The sequence below is a fragment of the Oryzias latipes genome, chromosome 9 (assembly GCF_002234675.1).
Source record: "Oryzias latipes chromosome 9, ASM223467v1".
NCBI lineage: Eukaryota > Metazoa > Chordata > Actinopteri > Beloniformes > Adrianichthyidae > Oryzias > Oryzias latipes.
This window is the reverse complement of record NC_019867.2, coordinates 25,824,507-25,831,583: the sequence shown is the minus strand read 5'-3', so window position 1 is coordinate 25,831,583 and position 7,077 is coordinate 25,824,507.

Sequence of the window (7,077 nt, the reverse complement as noted above, 5' to 3'; positions counted from 1 at the left end):
AGGTTTTTGCATTCCTCTTTAACCATGAATGAAACATCAGGGCCAATAAAATACAGAGACATTGTCAAGGCACAGGATGGAGGTGTTTGCAGTTTGTTGCATACCCATTCTGTCAAATACCTCCAAGAAAAAAAAATATTTTCATCATTACTGAACAAAAGCAGTACCGTTTGTGTCATAGAATTTAGCCATGGACAAAAATATTCAGTGGTTCAAAATGCAACAATAGAAAAAACTCACACATTCCAACATTTCAATCTCCCAGCTCTTGCCTGCGGTCAAGGCAATGAAGCAGAGGTTAACAGTAAATAACTTCGTGTCAGTCTTACTTTTTGTCTTCAGTAATTGGATCAAGAAATCTAATCAATATTTGGGCTGAAAGCAGCTGCGCTCCCGATCCGATGCATCAATATTCATCACATTTGCATTATTCACACAGAGAAAAATGCAGATTTTCCTCAATTTATCTGTTTAGAATCTCTTCAAGTTTCACTAAACTGTATGTAATATACATTTGTTTTCAGTTTTCATATTTTTAGGAGAACATTTTTCCAGAGTAAACATGGATGAAAAAAAACACTACTGTCTTAAATTTTCAAATACTACCAATGTTGTCTTTTGTTGGGACAGTTTAACCAAAAGTTTCACAGATGGATTTAATTAAACTTGATTAAAGCACCCTGAGAAACGACGGGAACTACACAAACTCTCAAACAGAATACTGGAAGTTTGTTGCCGTGTAATTCTGTAATCTGTGGTCACACGCTGCAACAGAAAATTTCTGTTTCTCCCGGAAAACCTATTGTGTTTTTGGTAAAGTGACACATTCAGAGTCTATGTTTCTAAGTAGATGACGATGCAGCTGCAGACTGTAAAGTTATGTTAAGCCGACAAACCATTAAACCTTCATTGTGGAAGTTCTTACTATGTGGATGAAATACTCATCTCCCTTGTGCAAGCTTATAGAAGACAAAGACAAAATCTGAAATTATATTATATATTTGACTGTGAATGGAAGTCTGTATTTCACCCGTCTTTGTCAGTGAGGAGAGACACACTCCCAATGGTAAATGTCAGAGTCCTAATCAAACATGTCAATCAAGCACATTAAGTCATGATTAACTCCACAGCATCCTTAGTAATGATGATAGATTCCTTTTATTTGTAATGAATTGAAGGTACTTCGCAAGAGAAAAATAGGAGCTCAAACATCATGCTGACATCATAAACTCGGTCTATGTGGACATAGATGGTGCAGACACTTTCGCTTTCTGTTTCATGTTTATTTAAAAAACAACTCCAACACAAAGTTTTTGAGGCACTCTTCATACTCACATGTAGGCTTTTAGTGATTCAGACTTTTGTGAAACCTACTTGAAGCCCACTACATCAAATAATTAACATTAACTTATAAAGATGTTTGTTTTAAATCTTTTGATGAAATCTGTTCATTCTCGTTCGGCATATCCCTTCAGGGGTCGCCACAGCAAATCAGCTTTCACTAACTTGCACAGGTATTTTTTTATTGGATGCCCTTTCTGACTCAACCCTGTATTTTATCCGGGCTGGGGCACGACACAGGGGGAAAAAAGACTTGAGCCCCCTTGTGGCTACATAGATAGGCAGGAGCGTGAGGGGTCTTGCTCATGGACCCACAGTGGATGAATATTATTGGGTACCCTGGGAAACAAACCCTGATTTGTCACAAGCCAGTCCTACACGCAGCCAACTGAGTCATCCAGCCACTTCCTTTGATGAAATCCACGAAGAAATAATTTTGTAATATACTTGTTTTAATGAGATATACGTAGATAGTATCAATTATGATTTCATTAAAGCATCTAAAAATGAATAATTGTAGATGACTGTTTCTTAGCATAAAGTTTTGAATATTAGCTAAACATGTCCCGCCAAAAGTGTTCTTGTGATTTCGCGGAGGCCACCATTTTGAAATAAGCAGGAAAAAGGCCCTCTGCTGCCCCTAGTGGAACGATCATGAACTACAGCACAGAAAACATTTAAGGAAAGGTGTAATCGTGCTAATGAGATAGGGTTCTGAGAAATGGCTTTATCAAATATGATACAAATGGTTATAGGGTTCAAGTGCTTTGAGCAACGGCTCTGAAAGATTTTCCTGCTACTCACTTCCAGAACCAAAACAGTTAAAAAGTAAGTCTGCAAAAAATGAAAAAAATGTAAAAGTCTTTAAAGAAAAACTTTTAAATCTATCACTCAACATTAGTCTGAAGGGCAAGAAGGAAAATCAATCTGGATTTTTTAAAGCATAATGTAAACATGTATAAAGTAAAATGCTGTCAAACTTTTTTACAGTACTGTTTGTCTTGTCATTCCAGTCCCAAACTTAAATCAGCAGCTTTGTCTTTCATTGATTTGTTCCTCCCTCAGTCCTTGCCGCCTTGTCTCATATTAGATTATCATATCAATAGTCCTAAAGGTTTCGCTTCAATGTTTGATTTACCCAACTGTTGTTTTTATAGTTTATTTCTTCCCTAAAAATAAAGTGAAAATACATTTTAAAACTTGTATTATTTTACTCAGTGTAAATACTCAAAAATACTCACTCAAAAAAGTTCATTTAATTTACTGCAAACCCTGAATTTTCTTAAATCAAGCAGAGAGTTTGGAGTTGAACTAGCCAAAAAGTAACTGGATACTAAATAGTTACATGACTGAGTAAAAATAAAAGTTCTGCATCGATTGCACCCAAATGAATATTGTGTTTCATTTGTCCATCTCCTCTGGTTTTTCCCTTCTTTGTTCATCCACAGATGATGCAAACAAAGACTAAACTGAAACACAGCGAGCTAAAACGTTCATTATTATTGGCCAAATATAGGGGTGTAACGATTCAATTCATACCCTAATTTATAGTTGATGATGTGATTCATAGTCAATATTGATCCTGACATCTTTAGACAAAATTCAACCAATCTGACTCAGAGATAAATACCTGGTTCTGAACAGTGCAGGTGAAGTTTTTCAGATTCCTTGTATTTCTTGCAAGATAATCAAGTGTAAATTAAATATGTGTATTAACAAACAAGTAAACAAGAATTAATGTCGTATCCATTTACATTTTAGTTTCATAAAGTTCAGCCCGCTGTTGTTTTTCCACATCAAAATAATCCAATGGGAACATTAGTAGAACATTCTACCACACTGTATGGTCACATCTTTGCTAAATTCAAAGTGTTTCCTCACATTGCACAGAAAGGATGGCTTTATCAGTTTTTGCTTTCATAACGTATGATGCATGTGGTTGTTTTTATATTATAGTAAAATAAACCTACTGTGTATCAATCCAAATGGTATTTTCCAATATCAATACAATGGATTTCTTTTATTTTGAAATGATTTTATAATGGTATAGGTCGATTCGATTAACAACTTGCATCAGACAGATTAATCAATCTAGTTGGATGGTAGGAATATCGACCTAATTAATCAATTAGGTCGATTAATTGTTACACCTCAAACATTTGCATAATTAACACATTACTGTTTAAAATGGTTTTTTAAACTTGATAGACTAAAGCAGGGGTCGGGAACCTATGGCTCGCGAGCCATATATGGCTCTTTTGATGGTCACATGTGGCTCGCAGACAAATCTTTAATTATACTTTTTTTTTTTCATTAGACCAGTCCTTCTCGGGCGCTGGGCGATGCCAGAGGCGCGCAGTAGTAGCGGTGCTTGGAGAGAAATATCTGCGCCAGCACCATCAGTTTACTATTATCTATTATTTCACAGAGTTTGTACCAGCCGGAAACCTGTGAATTGCCGTGCCTAAAACTGCGCGCTCCCGTCTCTGAGAAAGAGCGCGCAGTTGCGGGGACGGGATGTTAGAGGAAGAAAGCAGAGGGGGGGGGGGGGTTGTGGGGACCGGCAGCAGGTGAATCGCGCAGGGATTGTAAAAACGTAAAGCCCGCTGCCCGTCACTCACTGCAGCGTGTGAGTGTGTGTTTGGCTCCCCGTCTGCATGTGATCAGTCTGTCTCACATCTACAGAACATTCAGACCTAAGATCACGTTTAGAGTCTCAACGCCTGCATGAAGCAGAAACTCACCACGTATCAACCAAACTAGACCATCAGCAGAACTACCACGAGAAATACTCATTTATTAGCAACAGCATAACAATGTTATTAAAAAGAATCCACAGACCTATTGTACTTTAAAAATGTTGAAATTACATCAAATGCACTCATTCACTTGTATATTTAGTTTAAAACATATTGTAGCGACCTGGGGGCCTTCAGCCCCTAAGGCTCATGGGAAGTGGGGAGCTTAGGGTGAAACCTTGAGTCAGAGGGCTGGAAGCTGAAGTGACCCTCCATGCTGTTTGGGCTGTATGTGTGCTGGAATAAACAGGCTTGTTGCTTAAAAGCTAATATTGCCTCTCTCTATGTATCTTCCAACCTGAGACTGTCCGGAGTCGTGCGGTGTATGGGGCACGGACAGCTCTCCATTAGAACCACTTCATGAGCAGTTGGCTTTCGCTACCCCACTAAAGTGACGGTCCGGCCGGATCGTTACAATATTGTCGCGGACTGAGTTTAACTTGGCTGTTGGGCCGGATTATAAATTCTGTTCATTGAACACATCATGCAGAGATCTGATTGGCTCTCAGTTCTGTCGCTCAGCCTGTTCTCAGGTAGTTTGGACCAATGGGGTTCAGCTATGGGCGAATAAGGGAAATAGGAGGGCTGGAGCGGGAGGGGGGGGGGGGGGAGTTGGGAGGAGTGCTCTCGTGTCGGCGGGAGAGATTCAGGAGTTGATGAACTAATTGTACGGCGTTTGTTGCGGTCTGTAGTAACCAGAATAAAGAACCTTAAAAGAGGTTAAGTCTCAGTGTGGGAAAGGGACACTACAATATTGTATGGCTCTTTCGAAATTACATTGAAAAATATGTGGCGTTTGTGGCTCTCTCGGCCAAAAAGGTTCCCGACCCCTGGACTAAAGGGTTAGTGGGGTTCTTTAAGAACTGCTGGCTTTAGCGTCAAATAGTCTAGCCAGAGACTAAAGGCTCCTGCACGAGGCAGGAAGTAAAATGTTTATGAAAACACACACAGACATTTATCTCATAACGAAGAGCATTAGGTCTGCAAGTGTAAATAGAGAATGTACACATGACCTAGTATAAACACACTACTCCTGTTTTTCTTCCTGCTCCTAAGAGAGGTCCTCAATTAAAACCTGTTTTTAGATTTTTTGGTCACATCATCCTGAATGTTCCTGTCACAAATAAGTAAATTTCAAAAACACTGATGTTAGATAATCTGTGTGATCACTAAACAACCCAAAGGTGCCTAAGGTCCTTTTACTGTCAGGAGGTTGGAAACATTAATTGTAATAGGATTAAAAGCTGTGGACATTTAAGACATCTTATCCAGAAAACCTAATGTTTTTAACTTTTGCTCTTGACTTTTACAGCCTTATTCACAGTGACAGCCCCGACCTTGAACCATGTTCTATGCCAAGCATACCTAAGTATCACCCAACCCAGCACTTGATTATGGCCTGCTGCTGTAGTCTGCTCAATAACCCTGTCCACACACTTTTCTGTGCTCTGTAATTTCATTAAAAGCATTGGAGCAGTTCACTGCATATATCATCTCCCACGACATGAATGCCACCTCTTCCTCATCTCTGCAGAAAAAAAACTTTGATACAACATAATTAAGCATCCCTTCTTTGCACACAACTAGTTTAAGACTTGCTTAAACTGTACTATTATAGTCAATCGTAGCTAATATTCAGCTATTGCATTATACATGGCTTTATTATTTCTTATCAAATAAAAATAATTATTGTGATAAATAAAGGAGCAAAACTGGGACTTGAAAATGTCCTCATTAGCAGCAACAGTGAGAATCAGTCAAATGTCCTTTTTGTATGCAACTATCTTTAAAGCATTTACTAAAAGGTCAAATGGGTTTTATTTGCTTGGCAAGGCTTTATGAAGACTTGTGCATATGTACATTCATGCATATCTATGTGCGACAATTTAAGCCTAAATGCCATAGCCATACATCACACTAAAGTGTCTCTCTCAAGAGCAGAAACCCAATCAACGAGCTTTGCCTTTACGACATCTCGACGCACAGCAGGAACCAAGGATGATTCTCTGCTTGGGTGTTACTTGGCTGTAAATTTGAAATTTCTAATATTTCCCTTTGGTGCCTAGAATACGCGAGCATTACACAGAGGAATGCTCCACAGAGGAGTCACAGTCATGTCTGTTTAATTCACATGTCTTATCTACTCTCTCAAGGGCTTCAACACTTTGGGACAAAGAGATGACGTAAATCTCTGCTCTCTGGGTTCTTGCTGTGCTTTGTTGATAGTCAGAATTGAAGAAAAAAATGGTAAATGTAAATAATAGCGCCGGAATGAAAAAAAAAACATGAGTGTGGGAATACACCTCCAATTAAGCTGCACTTTCTTGTGAAGACTTGCAATATTTTATATTTTTAGTTTCAGAAGTTACTGAATCATTTCTTTCTTTCTTCTTTTTATTTTTTTGGCCACCTTAGATTTATAGTTAGTATGATTGCTGAACCTAACCCGAGAAGTAAAAATAAGGTCTATCTGCAAACTGAGTTCACACAATATTTACAATGTTGACATAGAACTGCTGTAGTATGGTCTTTTGGTATTTAAGGTTTACTTTTAGTGCCATCTAGTGACCAGTCACATTGTTTGACTGTCGCCTCTTGCCTCAATAGTTTCTTTTCATCTTAAAGACCGATGAGGGTTTTATCTAATTCAATATTTACTCCACTTTAAAGATACACTATCAAAATGTTGTATTATTCCTACCTTAAAAAACTCTGTTCTAAGAGAAACTTGATAAAATTTGCAATGTAACTGTGCAAACTGTATACTTTTTTGCAAAAGAAAAAAAAGATAAAGGATACTAAAATGCTGTCGTGAAAAAATAATTTTTTCTTCATGTTTACATGAAGTAAAGTCTTATTTTTTTTTTTTTTTTTTTTTTTTACATGAAGTAAAGTCTTGACAGAACCAATTCAAAGCCCACGCTCGTGGGCGTGGCCT